Source organism: Pyrgilauda ruficollis, unplaced genomic scaffold (assembly GCF_017590135.1).
Source record: "Pyrgilauda ruficollis isolate IOZ18807 unplaced genomic scaffold, ASM1759013v1 scaffold111, whole genome shotgun sequence".
NCBI lineage: Eukaryota > Metazoa > Chordata > Aves > Passeriformes > Passeridae > Pyrgilauda > Pyrgilauda ruficollis.
In genome coordinates this window covers 827,040-843,407 of record NW_024509322.1, presented here as the reverse complement: position 1 = coordinate 843,407, position 16,368 = coordinate 827,040, and the positions used below count along the sequence as shown (strand labels likewise).

General features: G+C 46.4%; 1 protein-coding gene across 1 annotated transcript in view; it reads left to right on the top strand.

Moving 5' to 3' along the window:
- Positions 1-16,368, top strand: part of PLXNA4 (plexin A4) — a 443,098-nt gene that overhangs the window by 269,820 nt on the left and 156,910 nt on the right. The gene's annotated exons all lie outside the window — the stretch shown is intronic.

Genomic DNA, 16,368 nt, shown 5'->3' with positions numbered 1-16,368 from the left:
AGTTTTCAGCATCACAAATGCTCTAAATCTGTGAGAGATTCCAAAACAGCAAAGAATTCAGATTTGTGCACTAATATTTGAAGGTGCTGGAATTGCCACAGAAACACAGAATTGTTCAGGCTGGAAAAAACCCTCCAAGCTCATACAGACCAACCATTAACCCAGTACTGCCAAGGCAAACACTGAGCCATGTCCCCAAGTGCCACCTCCAGGTGTTTTTTGAGCTCTTCCAAGGATGTGATTCCTTGGGCAGGCTCCAATGTCTGACCCCAGTTGGGCAGGTTCCGATGTCTGACCACTCTTTAAGTCATTATTTCCCTGTGAATTGTCTTAAAAGCCTGTTCTGTCAATAGCCCACAAAAAACTCTGATATAAACCCTCAGGAAAATGAGGTGGAAAAGGGAGCCTCTAACACAGCAAACTAATTGCTGGGATGTTTATGCATCAGCAGAAAACAAAACACATCTAGGGCGATGATAAACTTCATCTCTGCTGTCTGTGTGGCTCATCTGGAAGAGGCAATTCATCCCTGTCTGGCAAATATGGCAATTACTGTCCCAGTCCCATTACAGGCCTGGTCACAGGGTCAGGCAACTTGTCTTGTGAAATCTGCATCCTGATGGAGAAAATGGAGTTTAAAGCTGAGCCAGACGAAACCCGTCTGCAATAAAAATAATAATAAAAATAATAATAATAATAAAAACTTTTCGCTTCACATAAAGCCTGTGTGCCTAGCTAAGCTCTTTTCAGCCCAGGCTGACAATTATGGTTGGAACTATTTGGTGACTACTTATAAATTCATGGAATTGGAAGCTAAAAGAGACTGGTGTGATTGTCTAATGTGATCTGCATAACTCAGGTCACAGAGCTCCTCGGGGAGATGTCTGCTCTGAGCCCTCAGCTCAGCAATATTTCATATCTTTTAGGAAAACAAACTGAGCTGAGCTAAATGTTTCCAGGGATTCAGAACATGCTTTTCTAAACATCCCCCATTAGCACCAGGCAATCCCAGCAGTCCTGGAGCTTCACAGCATCCTTGGGAGCTGCAAATAGGATCTAACTCTGGCTGTGCATGGGGAGGGGAAAAAAAAAAAAAAAAGCCTGCTCCAGATATATCCCACCTCCCCTCATGAGGAATGGACAGAAATAGTCCTGGGTGGGGTTTGTGTCCATTTCAGAGAGGCTTTGGCTGCATGGAGGGAATTGGAGATTAAATAAATTCTAAATAAAGGGTCGCTGGCCCGGGAGGTATTAGAGCTGGGCTCCTTCCTGGCTTGTACTCCTTTCTTCCCAGCTTATTTCTGTTTCCAAAGGTATAAATAAGATCTTCAGACAGGAAAGGATGTTTGGAGTTGTTGATTCAGGGAGTGGTGGCTGAAACAAGAAATCAAATAAGCGTTAAACCTCACTTTCTCTTCACCTCCTTTTGGGACAAACACCTACAAAATCTGTGTGTCCTCTGGAGGAGATAAAGGAACAGGAGGATGAACTCTTGTGTTTTCCTGAAACAGGAGCCAAAAAGGTGATATTGTAAGTCCTGGCATTAAAGCAGGACATCTACAGCTCTCCTTAGGTAAAATCTCATGCAGCTAGAAGGAAACTCTCCTCCTCACCTATTATTTTGGGGAGATTTGAACCTGATCCTCCTCTGGCTTTATAACATATTCCTAATTTTCTGCTCTCCATAAATGCTGAGGAAACCACTCTCCTGCCTGTGCCGGGTGAGGGCTTTTCTCCACGCCTGCTGTTGGGTTAATAAACCAGGGGCAGGGATTGCTGCTTTGGGAAGAGGCAGGCAGTAATCCTGGGGAAGCAGAGGTGAAATTGCTCCTTCAGGACATCCATTATTGCCACCAGGCTGCACCCCTGTGGGTAGGAGAGAGACAGACAGACAGATGTCACAGACCCGTAACAGGCCGGGAAAAGCTGTGGTTATAATTTTATGGTTCACCGGTGTGAAATGGAATCTGATAAATAAAAGAAATGTTCCCCACAGCCCCTTTGCTGTGCTGTACAAACCTGACAGGGCTTACAAATGTCATGAGCTGGCTGCCAGGCTGGGGGTGTGCACAGCCAGGAACGGCTCAGGAGGAGTGGGATTGGGGATCATCAGCACTTTTTCTGATTCTGTAGATGCCACAAGCCTGCTGTGGCTGGAAGGAGGCCAGACCCAGTGTCCAGAGCTCAGGAGAAGGGATATCAGCTTGCCCAGCTTCCCTGCACTTCAGCCAGTCTGTGCATCAGAGGGTTCCTTAGCCAGGCCAAGCGTGGCCACAGCAGTATTTAGACAGTGGCCAGACTGCTTTAATAAAACTGGTGTCAACTCTCATGCCAATAAAAGGATGAGTGTGTTTGACCTTCAGGCAGTCACATCAGTGCTAGGCCTGTCTTTCTTCTCATCCCTGATGCTTTTTATTCCCTGCTTCCTTCCTGGAAGGGCCTGAGAGCCACAGGTGAGGTGCACTGGCCCTGCGGTGAGTGTGTCTGCATTGGCTGAAGAAAAGGAGCAGTAAAGAGCAGCAATAAGAAAGTCACCTCCGAGATGGAGAAGCCAAGTGCCCTGAGCTCTGCAAGGAGACTCCAAACTCTTTGAAGCCACTGGCTTCTTTTTGGGATGAGGCTGAGACATGGATAAAGAGGTTCAGGAGACTCCAAACTCTTTGAAGCCACGGGATTCTTTTTGGGATGAGGCTGAGACATGGATAAAGGGGTTCAGGAGGCTCCAAACTCTTTGGGATGAGTGTAAGTCATGGATAAAGGGGTTCAAGAGACTCCAAACTCTTTGAAGCCACGGGATTCTTTTTGGGATGAGGCTGAGACATGGATAAAGGGGTTCAGGAGGCTCCAAACTCTTTGGGATGAGTGTAAGTCATGGATAAAGGGGTTCAGGAGACTCCAAACTCTTTGAAGCCACTGGCTTCTTTTTGGGAAGAGGCTGAGACACAGATAAAGGGGTTCAGGAGACTCCAAACTCTTTGGGATGAGGGTGAGACATGGATGAAGGTGTTCAGGGGAGGACTCCAAATTCTTTGAAGCCACTTGCTTCTTTTTGCGATGAAGGTGAGACATGGATAAAGGGGTCCAGGGGGCTCAAAACTCTTTGAACCACTGGCTTCTTTTTGGGATGAGGGTGAGACATGGATAAAGGGGTCCAGGGGGCTCAAAACTCTTTGAAGCCACTGGCTTCTTTTTGGGATGATGGTGAGACATGGATAAAGGGGTTCAAGAGACTGAAAACTCTTTGAACCCACTGGCTTCTTTTTGGGATGAGGGTTCAGGAGGGTCAGCAGTGTCCTGCCAGGAGGCAGAAATGTCACCTGCCTGTGAGCCAGACCTGCAGGGAGGTGCGGGGGCAGTGAGGAAGATCTGCCCTCCCAGCTGCTGGGAGGAGAGGCTCCTTTGAGCTGCACAGGGTGTCTTGTGTTTCAGAGGTGCTCTCTGAGCTCCTGGCACTGCTCCTTGCTCTCATTTCTGTCCCCTTGCATGACACGCCAAGCATGGCTCCCTCCTTTGTGGCCAGGGACAAAAGGGTATTTGGGGGTTGTATTATTTAGGTTGTTGTGGTTTTTTTTTTTTGTGAGCACTGTGAAATGCACCTGAGCAAATCCCCCAGCCCAAATCCTTTTGTAAGGGCTGCCCACAAGGGAGGCAGGCGTAACCAGAGCCCTGGAGCCAGCGTGCCTTTGATCTTTGAGGTGGAGGGCTCCTTTAAGGTGCCTTAGCGGGCTAATCCCGCTCTCTTTCAGGGTGCCAGTTTGGGAACCACCTGGATGGAGCTGGCAAGGGCTTTGTGGGGTCTCTTGGGTCTCTGTGCTTTGTGAACAGGCCAGCTGGCAGCGTTGACCTTGTAGTCATCCAAGAACACCATCCCCAGGCCCTGTCCTGACCCCCTGGACGGCGTTCCCGCTCGGCAGCGGCTTTTGTGAACTCAGGGCTTGGCTGGAGGAGCTGAAACGGGATCTCCCTGTTTCATACGGCACCAAAGCTGTACCTCAAAGCAAATTTGCATAGTTCTCTGCCGGGACAAAAGTTCTGTTTCTCTGCAGAGCCTCATGCCAGCTGTTTTTTCCCCAGGAAAATCTGGGAGCTGGGTCTGTCGTTCCATAAAAAGAAAGGTGCAGTGGGAGTCTCGTCTTTCTGCTTTGGCTGGAGAGGAATGTGAAAAAAATTCACCAGAGTACAAATGAAGCTAATTGGAGGAATAAGAACCTTGTGTGCTGCTGCACGAGCTCAGGGATTGTGCAGAGGCCTAAATTTAGGGGTATTACCAGGAGTCAGGAGGTTTTTACAATTCCACAGGTTTTCCAGTGCCCAGGTTGATCCTGTCTAACTTTGGGCTCTTCACCAGGGAATTTAGGTGTAAAGCTACAATGAACAGGCACTGGTTAATGCATGGCTCTTCTGAGGATGACCTTGAACACCTGAGACCTGAGTTATCCTACATCTAAAATGCTGGGGACTACATTCATGATTTAGGAGCATCCAGCCTCCTGCTGTAATGATTCCTGAGGGCTAGAAGGGGTAATATTAAAGAATGTTTAATAAATCTGAAGCTCCTGATTTGGGCCAAATGGCATCTGGGCAGTATGTTTTTATGAAAAATAGGATATTTTTCAAGCTGTGAGGAAATAGGTGATCCATTCTTGAAGGAAATAATGAAGTTTTCTTTGTTGATTCTCTGTCTTTACCTTTCCACATAGTGCTTGAGACAACTCCACAGCCTGTTCCCATAAAAAAAAAAGTTCCAAACCCTAAAAATAGCATGAAGAGGTCTCTGAAATGGCTTAATACTTGGCAGCTCTCAAAGAGCCTGAGGGTTTTCCTAGTAGTACTCTCCAGGGATCAATACTGGGCCCAAATCTATTGAAAACTTTCATGAATGAGCAGGAAGTTGATATTAAATCCCACAGATGAAATATTCAGTGGAACAACGATTAGCTCAGCATTAACCACGACCAGGGCACAGCGGTTGGGCCACTTTGGCTCCCTCAGACAAAACAAACACAAACTTTGCTGTGTCACAGGAAGGAATTTTGGTCAGGCTGGGAACTGGGAGACTGAAATGGATGAGTGGCCTGTTTCTTCACATCCTTCCAAAGGGTTTTTTCCTCATCTGGCCTGTTGTAGAAGCAGATTGACATCATCCTGCACCCTTGGAGGAGTGGGAGATCTGTAGTCATGCTCTGTGGCCAGATGGGAAAAGCAGGACTATAGACCCACAAAAAAATATTTGTAGGGAGTGGGAAGGTCCTCATAGGGTTTGAAAGCATCTCAGTGCTAATTTGTCAGTAGGAAGGTTGAGGAATAACTTGATCACGATCTCTGAGCGTCTTCATGGGGTGAAAACAGCAGGTTAAAGGGCTTTATAACCTGGAAAAGAAGACCAAAATAAAGATCAGTGGTTGGAAGCCAAAGCCTGATGAATTCACATGAAAAGTAAAGTGTGTGCAAGCTTTTAATGGTGTGAGTGATTAGCTGCTGTGACAAGCTGCCATTCGGAGGATTCTCCCTGTCCTGGTATCATGATGGGAGATCTTTCTAAGGCAAGATGCTTCAGCTAAACCCAGATTATCTGGTTCGGCCTAAGAGTAGGTAGGTAGTGGCCTGTGATGTCCAGAAGATGAGGACAGATGATGTAGTTGTCCCTCCTGATCTTAAAAGTTATGCATTTATATGATCCCTGAATTAAATATCCTTGGGCTTTCGTTTTATGGCAAGATGAATGCCTGGGAAAGCTGAGAAAACACGTGTACTGCTCCATCCACTGAAATATGGGCACTGGGATGGAGCAACCCTTGCTGCACTCAGTAGGAATTCCACATTTCAAGCCTCCTTTGTGAGTTAAAACCACACAGAGAAGGAGCTGGGCTTGGCTGGGATCTTCTTCCCTCTAATTCCACGCCAAAACAAACAGCAGGAATATCTAAAGACAAATGGATGTGCCTTAGAATAGTGGCCTGCATCTCTGCCTGGCTGCTGCCCCTTAAGGTATCACTAATTACCCCCCAAACCTTGAGGGCTCCCACAGGCACCAGCTGAGCAGGGAGTGCTGTCTGCTTTTCTCTCCTTTAATAAACTGAGACATACATTTAAGGCTTTGGGAATAGCCTGCTTCACATTTTTCTCCCTGAATCCTGCTTAACTCTTGAGTGAAACCCTCAGGAAGGCTGCTGGTGGTGAGAGCTCTGGAGAGGCAGAGGTGCTGTGATAGCCCTGAAAGCCCCAATTTTGGGGCTGTGGGCTGGGTTGGTGTGTGTTTGCTCAGGAACAGCTGCAAGCAAACGTTATCACAGCTCTCCCTGCCTCACATCTGAAGATTCTGGGCTGCAGATTAACCAGTGTGACCTCAGAACTCTTCAGCTGATGTTATCACTCTGATTGATGCTGCCTGTGGAGCTCCTGTCGGAGAGATTTGAGGGCACTGCATGGAGAATGAGGTGTAAAAGGAGAGGGGGTAGTGATAGGAAGAGAAAATTTGGAGTGGGGGCGTGTGTGAGGGTGTCTGGGAGCAATCCAAATGCCCCTTTTTGTGGCAAGAGACGTGGGCTCTGGGGAGCTGTGTGAAGATCAGTGCCACTGCACACTCACTCAACTAAAAGCAATCAAGATTTATGAGCTACCTGCCTCTGATAAAACACTCACAGGTCAATCTGACGTGCTGTGTTTGTCACCTGGGATGAGCCTGAGGGACGTGGACACCCCTGTGGCTCAAAGTGAGAGGTGACACCCTGTTAAAGGCAGTGATTTAATAGCTTTTGGTGAGATAAGGGCCTGAGAGCCCAGGAAGGGCACAGGATGGCGAAGGCTACAAAGAGGCGACCTCAGCCACCACGTAGCCTCTCCTTTTGCCCAACATGTGGCTAAAAATGGCAAATAAATGGTTAAAAGAGAAAGGATGAGCACAAGTCTGATGAGGAGCAGCTGAAGGAGCTGGGAAGGGGCTGAGCCTGGAGCAAAGGAGGCTCAGGGGGACCTTGTGGCTCTGCACAAGTCCCTGCCAGGAGGGGACAGCCGGGGGGGTCGGGCTGTGCTCCAGGGAACAGGGACAGGATGAAACAGCCTCGAGTTACACCAAGGGAGGTTTAGGTTGGATATTCAGGAAAATTTTTTCATGGAAAGGGTGGTCAAGTGTTGTATTTGTGTGGATCCCCGTGGTAGGAAGGAATGGTGAATCTGACTACACATTTTTAGAAGGCTAATTTATTATTTTATGATACCATATTGTATTAAAGAATACTGTACTAAACTATACTAAAGAGTACAGACAGAAGGCTAAAAAGATAATAATGAAACTCATGGCTCTCTCCAGAGTCTTGGCACTGATTGGCCAATGAGTCAAAACAACTCACAGCAGAATCCAAAGAAACAATCACCTGTGGTAAACAATCTCCAAACACATTCCACATGAGCACAACACAGGAGAAGCAAATGAGATAAGAATTGTTTTCCTTTATCCCTGAGGCTTCTCAGCTTCCCAGGAGAAACTCCTGGGTGAAGGGATTTTTCAGAGAATGTGAGTGCCACAGTCAGGCACTGGAACAGACTGTCCAGGGCAGTGGTGGTGTCACCATCCCTGGAAGTGCTCCAAAGCCCTGTGGATGTGGCACCTGGGGACACAGGTCAGTGGTGGCCTCGGCAGGGCTGGGTTGGACTCCATGACCTTGGAGGGCTTTTCCAGCCTTAATGCTTCTGTGATCAGAGTGGTTTCCATGTGGGAGGTGACTGAAGAAGCAGGAGCTCCTCAGCCTTGAGGGAGGTGAGCTGGGGTACATGGAGACCTTGGCAAACTTAGGAGTGGCAGGAGGGGATGGATAGGAACTGACTGCTCAACACCTCTGCAAATACAAGAATTACAGGGCATGAAATTAAACTATTGAAAAATCAAGTCCTGAACAAATAAAAGCAGGTGATTCCTTCAAGCAGTGGGCTCTGGATCTGTGAAAATCCCTGGCAAAGCATGCTGTGGATGCAACAATGCAATTTCAAGGATAAACCAAAATAATAAATAAATAGCTTTTCAGGTTATGATGGAGAAACAGACAAAATACTGAAGTTCCCCTGAATGAAAATAGCCAAAGGCTGGGCAGCTGCTGGGGACAAAAATGTGTTTACTCTGATCTTGTGCTTTCCTTTCAGGCCCTGGCTGAAGGAACTGGGATATTGGGGTGTTGGTCCCAGCCAGTACAGCTGTTCCTGTGTGGAATTATGGGGGATTCCAAACCTGATTGTAACTGGAAAAGGGGCATTTATCAAACTGCCCCAGTTCCTGCAGCCTGATAGTGCTGGCAGGGGTTGCATCCTGCACAAGGGAGTTTGATCAACACAATCCTTGAGGAACTGCCGGGGTGAGGAGAGGTGGAGCCAGAAACCTGGGAGAGGGACAGGGTGCCAGGGGAGAGAGAGGAGGCAAAGCTCCTCCAGGCAGTTGGATGAGGATGAGGGTTAGGACGGAACTTCACAGCCCAGGGAGATGTTCAATGTGTAAAGATGGAATTTGTGGTGGTGACAGGATTGAATTGGTGGGAAAGGACACAATGAGATATCTGAGAGGGCTGCTGAGGAGAAGTAATCTACAGGAAGATGCTCACTGATAACTGAGGATAAGGATCCCTTCCCATGATGGGGTGTTGGAACCAGATGATCTTTAAGGTCCCTCCCAACCCAAGACTTTCTCTGATTCTGTGGTGGGAACATGTGGAAAGAACAACATGACCTGGAAATCATCACCACCACCAGCAGAAATAGCTCCCAACTTCTCCATGTAACCCAAGACTTTCTCTGATTCTGTGGTGGGAACATGTGGAAAGAACAACATGAGCTGGAAATCACCACCACCAGCAGAAACAGCTCCCAACTTCTCCATGTGTTTTTTAACTGTTCAAGCCTCCACCAAGAGCCTTCAAGGGATGCTGAGCTTTGACAACCCATTGCAGTGGCATGAATTCCTTCAGAGGTCCCAATTAAATCTATTTATAGCCTTTTTGGAGCCTGGGTAACAATCTCTCCCTTGCTCAGCAGCCACGCTCCAGTGGCCACACAGGCACCAGCTCTCATTAAGCCTGGGCTGGCCCTGCATTAATTGTGACATGAAGCTCCTTTTTTGAAGGCTTTTGAACACAAATGTTTAGCCAGACCTCATTTGTTTCACAGTTTACAGAGTGAAACACTTGACCAGGGGACCAAGATTTAGTATAAACAAGGCAGGGCGGGTGTGAAGGTACCAGGATGCAGCAGGGAGAAACAAGGATGGAGTGCTGCAGGCAGAGTAAATCAGCAAGAGCTGATGGTTTGTAGGGTGGGGAAGAAGGTGGTTGGTTTCATCAGGTTTGGGTGGAATCATCTCTCTCTCCTTCCACACCTCTGGTGTGGACTCCAATTTTTACAATTGGTGGACTCCAATTTTTACAAGGAAATTCAAAGATTTCCCTGCCTTGTGCCAATGGGATGCAATCCCAGCTGGGGAAGGGTTTGGCAACCTTGGTAAGGGAAAAATGAGTGAATTTGGTGGAAATCTGAGTGTGTGAAACACTTTTCAACCTCCAGGATGCCAACCAAACTCCCAGCAGGATGCTGTGCCCCTGCTCCTCCTGGAGTGATGTTTTTGGGAGGGGAGTCACTACAGAGAGGAGGAATTATTTGAAGAAGGGACAGCACAGGGCAGAGGATGAGCAGGGAGAACAGGGAACTTGCCAAACCTTTAAGAAAAGGACTGAGATAATCTTTGTTATCTGTTCCCTTGTAAATAGAGCCAGAAGAGAGAGCAGGGATGAGGTTGGTGTGAGGGCTGTGACAGAGCAGACGGGGAAAGGTTTTTGTTCAAACACAGCCCCTATCACCACACAAGGGTTTTGGAGTTCTGCAGTGGTTTACAAGCTATGGAACATGGGGGATTTCCTACAGCACTCCCAGGAAATTAAATAAAATGTATTTTGTGTTGCAACTGATTATTCTGGTGCTGTGATTAGGAAGAGGAGAGGCCTGAACATATTAGAGGATTGTTCTCAGTGACAAAATTTGAGGAAAAGCAGAAAATGGAGCGTGGCATTGGTGTGGGAGTCACCTCACCCAGTGACTGTGGTGTACACTGTAAATGTCTCCACCTGACCTGGCTGTCCAGACTCCTTGATATTCAGTGAACAGACACAGGCACATCCAGGGCGTGATTTATCTCATCCCTGCTTGCCATCTGAAACAGAGAGCAGACAAATCCTGCCCTGCAAAAGGTCTCTCCTTCAACAGAGCACGAGTTTCTAGCTTAGAATTGGACTCTGATGTTGCAGAAGGAGTTTAGTGAGAAGGCAAAGCCCTCACTTTTCACACCTGCCATGACAGAGCTGCTCCCTGCAAGCTGCAAGACTGACAGACTTGATAGATCAGAAATGAAGCCCAGCATGGTTTACACAGAAAAACCCTGATTTGAGGGTTTTTCTGAGCCAGCTGCAGGGCAGGGTCCTGCCAAGGGGTACATGAAGAGAAGAGCTGCACTGCAAGGTGTGCAAAGCAAATTTCACTGCTGTAGGAGCAGCAGTCTCATCCTGAGAGCTTCTGATGAGAGCTGCCAGCACTCTGCCTCGCCTCAAAGTTTCCTGGAGCTCTTGCCACAGAGGCTGTGGGCACCAAATCATTCTATTCATCTTCTTGGTGTAGCTCTGTTGGTGTGAGTGTCGTGTGGTTGTGACTAGAGAGACAAGAGAGGAGGAGGAACAGCAAACACACAACTGGAGGCAGGGATGAACAAGGATATTTGATCAGGTAATTTATCCTGCCACGCAGCAGGACACTGACCCCCACTTTAATTATTGTGTCATTTGGCCTTGACAGCTACTGCTGCTTCCAATTATCACTCTTAATTAAAGCCCCCAGTTTTCCAAGGATGTTAGCATGGATTTACTGGGAAGAGGGCTACAATGAAGAGGCAGAGCTTGGGGGAGTCTGATGAGAAATGACATTCCCTGTCCCAGTGGGACTGGCAGGTTTTGTGCTTATCCTGCAGAAGTGGCAGGCTGGGATCCAGCCCAGCTCCTCTCCCAGCAGTCTGACATCTCCCTGTGTGTGAGCCCTGTTTCTCACCAGGGTAAATAAATAATGTGCCTCAGCTCCCTGGGCTTGGCTTTTCCCTGTTCCTCCTTTTTTTTTTTTTTTTTTTTTTTTTTTTTTTTTCCCACCAGGTCTGTAGGCCAGGTAATAAGGCACAGGATATCAAACATGACAGAGGAAATCCAAGTCCCTTTGTCCATAATTCAGGCCAGAATAAGATCAGCATCTTGGGATGCTGAGCAGGTGACTGAACACCCTCACTGACTGTTATAAAGGTGCAGAAGTGCTTCAACCTGTGCTTGCTTCAGGTGGTTTTTTGCCTTCCTCTATTAAATAAACTGTATTATCATGAACACTCTATTCAGAGCTTTGAAATCAAATAAGCTCCACTCTTAATCTCCCTGCAGTTTTTCGGGGCTGGCTGAGCCTTGAAAGATAGCAGCATTCACAGAACCCACATGGCTTGACAGAGGCACTGTTCAGAGTTTTGGAAATGTATCTTTTGACTGTTGGGAAGGAAATTGGCTACTTAAGATGCCTTTTTGTACATTTAAATTAACTTAGTCCATCAGACTGAATAAATCCTGCCGCTGTATTAACATCCAATTATAACAACTGAGATTGAGCAATGATTCAGGTTTTGACCAGAATGTTGGCAGTTTAAGGGGGAAAAAGAAGTAATGTATATTGAAATAAAAAAGTCAAAAATGGGAGCCAGAAAATTGTGACTGAGCACATAGCAGGAGCTTTTGTGAATGTATAATGGTAGAAGCAGGAGCCAAATTTCTAACAGGATTAGCTGTTCCTGTCTATCAGATCCAAAAAACTCAATCATTTTGTTTTAAATGACTTTTTGTGACTCATTCATACTAGAAATAGGGAGGGGAAGGGAGGCTGGGAGCTGGAGAATCTGCAGTTTGGAATTTAGGCAGGATCAGAGGTGAGGTGTTGTGTGAACCACCCTGAAGGAGCAGCTGAGCTCTGAACCATTCAGCACTTCGCAGATTTCGCCAGATTTTTAAGATGTCCTTGCGAGCCAGAAACTCGTGTGTGATCTCTTTGGGGACCAGTGAATGAATGTGTTGATGAGGTGAAATATCTCTTCCAATCCTGCTGCAGCCATGGCAGCTGGGCCTGCTCACTGTTCCCTTTCTGCCCTTGAGGAGGACACAAGATTCCCCTTCCCCTTGTCCAGCCCTGGCTCTGGGATTGCCTCTCACTGGGACAGAGATCATCTGTCCCTCTGCTCTGGGCAGATCTTTGGAAGCACAGCAGCTCCTGGATGTCCACCAGGTGTGTGGGCAGGCATCTGAGGGGACCCTACCTTCATATCTTCAATATTCCAATGAACACAGAGCCTAAATATGTTGTATTTAATAACCTGGTGCTCCCTGAGCAGGTGTTACCTGAACTTCCTCCTCAGACTTGCTCAGATGCCATAAACCCACACCTTCAGAGACACTGGGACAGCTGTTCCAGCTTCAGCTCTTCTTGATAAAATGGGGGATGCAATCAGGGAATATCCTGAGCTGGAAGGGACCTGTGAGGATCATCCAGTGCAGCTCCTGGCCCTGCACAGACACCCTAAAATCCCTCCCTGTGCATCCCTGGGAGCAGTGTCCAAATGTTTCTGGAGCTCTGGGAGCCTTGGGAATGTGGCCATTCCCTGGGGAGCCTGGGCAGCGCCCAACCACCCTCTGGGGGAGGAAGAACCTTTTCCTAATATCATGTATTTTCCTAATATATGAGATTTAAGCCCTGAGAACAGCAGCAGTCTGTTCTTACATCCATATATTGCTCTGCCAGAGTGAGACTAAAATACCAGTGAAGCTGTGACCACAGTAGGAATATAAATTACTCCAAAGTGGCTCTTAATGCCCCAAAATGAAAGAAAGACTTTATTTTTCTAATCCTGCTGAATCCCTGGTTATGTCTGGGCAGCACTCTCGGGCACGTTGTGGATTCTTGGAGCTGTCCTTCAATCAAGGACTGAACTTCAATGATCCTCGTGGGTCCCTTCCAACCCAGGATATTCCAGGATTCTGTGATATTTGCTGCAAAATGTTGAGTCCAGGTTTCACTCCCACGAAGAACCAGGGGTAGGGATCCTCACCAAGGCTGGGAAATAACCTTGAAGAGTTTGTCAGGCTCTCCAAGGATGGAGAAGGGGTGGAGGGAGTGAGCACAGCCTGGTTTGCCATGGAGATTTCCACCTCCAGCACTGCCTGGTGCCTTCATCATTATTCATCAAGTGAGTAATGGCAAGGCTCTGTGACTGGGAGGCTGCATGGACTTCCCTTTTGCTGACATTTTAGTGGCTGTTCCCTGGAGGGACACAGTCAGCTCTCAAACCCTTCAACACAGAAAGCTGAGCTGAATTAATTACAGTTTATGCTCCAAAAAGGAAAATAAGACCTCTGATGTGCCTTATTTGCTTGATGTTCTTCCTCTTTTCAGCAGACGACCCTTAGGTGGCTTTTCTTTCTGTTGCAGCTCCTTTGTTTTTTGTGTTTTCTTTCTGCATTAATTGGAAGGTCTGACACTTCCAGCCCAAGACATTTATCAGCGTGGTACAGTTTTAATTAAGCTCACAATAAAGCTGCTAGAGGTGAACTTGTAAAAGGACTTTTAGTGCAGGAATAATGCACACAGAGACACGGGACACATCCTGGTGGGATTGGCAGGATTTGGGATGTGGGGAGCTCCTGACACATCCCTGTGGGCTCTGGGGCCAGGTGTGCTCCTAAAATCAACACATATCCCTCAAAATATCCCCAAACACACTGAGAAGAAAACATTTCTGCAAAGATGAAGATCTGGGTTCCCAGTAGATTCCTCCTGCCACTGGAATGAGCTTGGCTATCCTTTGATGGCTAATTAACTAATAAGAATAAAACATACAGAGAGCACTTTTTATCTACTCTTTTTACAGCAATTTGCCAAGAAAAGGCAAATTTCAGTCCTCTACAACTTCTTTCTTCCACCTGTATCAGAGCCACAGGTGGATTTTGACTCTGAACATTCAAGCCAGGATCAACAGGTGTTGGAAAAGTTCATTTTCTGATCTAAACTTCTCAACCAAGTCTCACTTCTATCAGACAGGTGTAAACTGGCTCAGAAATGAGGCTGGATGGAAAAATCTAGAGCTAATGAGGATAAATCAAGCAGCACCATATGTCAAACTGGGGGTGGTTTGGGTGGGAACTGCAGAGCCAAACCCAACTGTGCTCACAAAATTCTAATTACCAGGTGGGAATTGCATCTGGATTGAGGAATGGCAGATTTACAGTCTTTCAAAACTAAATTATCTGTTCCTTCTTCAAGTCCTCTGGTGGCCACAGTGCAGACATGGCCAAACTTGATGTGATTGAGATAAAATAACTCACAATATATTTTTCTCAGGTGGAAATACGAGGTGGGAATGGCTGACATCGTAAATTATAGTGTGAGCCTTATAAATTATAAATTTATAAATTATAAATTATAAATTACAAATTATGATGTGATATATATTATATATTATAAATTATATGATACCTTTTGGTATCTTCTTGTAATAATTTTTGTCTTTTTGGAATTTGGATTCAACACAGACTGTTGGGTTCAACAAGTTTAATTGGGTGAAAAAACCTGAGGCATAAAATTTATTCTTCATGAATAGTTGATACCTTCTTGATCAGAAACTTAAGAAAAGTGGAACAACCTTCTTCATGGACAAACAATCTTAATTTTTAAACTTCTTGAAAGAATCATAGAATCTTGGAAAAGACCTTTAAAATCACCAAATTCAACCATTAATTCACCACTGCCAAGGCCACCATAATTAGAGAAGTCTGAATGACTCCCTCCCTGTCGTGTCCTTATAAATTTTATTGCTCTGTGGTTTGTTCTGGTTATGTTTTTATGCTCACGGCAATAGATTCAGCTGAGAAAAGTGAGTTTGTGTTGGTTTTTGTTTGAGTTTTTCCCCCCATCCTCACTTTTTCATGAAAGGCTTTCGGTAGCCACAGTTGGCTCCTCTGGGTGACTTGGCACAGGCAGTGGTGCAATGGTAAATAAACCCCATCATGTTTTTACCTGAAGTTTTCTAAAGCTTCTGCCACTTGCCAGAGGCAAAGCTGCACATTTTCAGCTTTTGCTTATAGACTATCAGCTGGGATTTGTGGGTAGGGGTGAGAAAAAACAATTTCTGATACAACCAGGAAAGGTCTTCACACGGAGCTGGAATTTTGCCTGATATATATTTATATTAAAATTAAAAAAAAAAAAAGAAAAATTAAAAAGCCAGTTCTTGGTTCATTTACAGACACAATCAAGATGGATCTTAGTCTGCCACTCCACAGCTCAAACTCTCCTGAATGCAGTGCCAAGTAAAAAGTTGTCCCTGGGATCCAGGTGCATTCCCTCGTCATTTGTCAGGAGTAACTGTTCTGCAGTTTAGAGCTGGCAGTTCTCAGAGGCGTTTCATCAGGATAATACCTCACTCTATCATCTGAGGGAATAAACTCTCCCTGCTGACAGGAACTGGGGTGAAGACACCAGCAATTGACTGGATATTACAGAGGCTCTCTGAAGCTTATTCAGTGTGAAAGGGACTATCAGGTCATTGGGCCCAAATTGTGTGCTTGGCTTCAAAAGCTGTGAGGGGCTTACAAAATGTAAGAGGAATCAAAATCTGTGAGACAGGAGGTCAGGCTGGGAAGTCCCTTCAACCTTTGAAACCTCTCGCTGAAACACTTTAATTAAAAAGGAAAAATAAAAGAAAAACAGATGATAAAATGCGGTATTTTGGCAGTACCTGGGTGTTTCAGGTCCTACTCTAATGCCTTCTGAGCTGCAAAAGCAGGGCTACAGGAAGAAAATATCCAGCCTGGTAGCCTTTGTCCCTTTCCTGCTGGGAGCAACCTCTCCAGGGATGGGACAAGAGATGGTTGGAAAGAAGCGCAGGCAAAGGGAAGTGGAGCTAATGCTTGCCTGGGACCAGCACTGGTGGTGGCAGTGGGGACTGGTGGTGGCAGGAAGTCATGGGAGGGAGACAAAGGCATCACAAGACCTCAGTTCTCACAGGAAGCCAGAAAGAAACACAGTCCCAAACCAGAGAGATCAATGAGATCCAGGGAGTTTACCTTGCTGCAGAAGATCTCAAAATTAATTAACTTAATTTCAAGGTATCGCATCTCCACAGCCTGCCTGATTTGCTGACTGCTGGGGAATCCTGCAAGTGATGAAGGGCTACAGGGAGAGGGAAAGGCCACAGGGGATGTGGAGCAGCATGTGGACAGGGATTGCTCCAGGCTGAGCTCTGGAGCAAACCATCCCCATCCCTCTGCC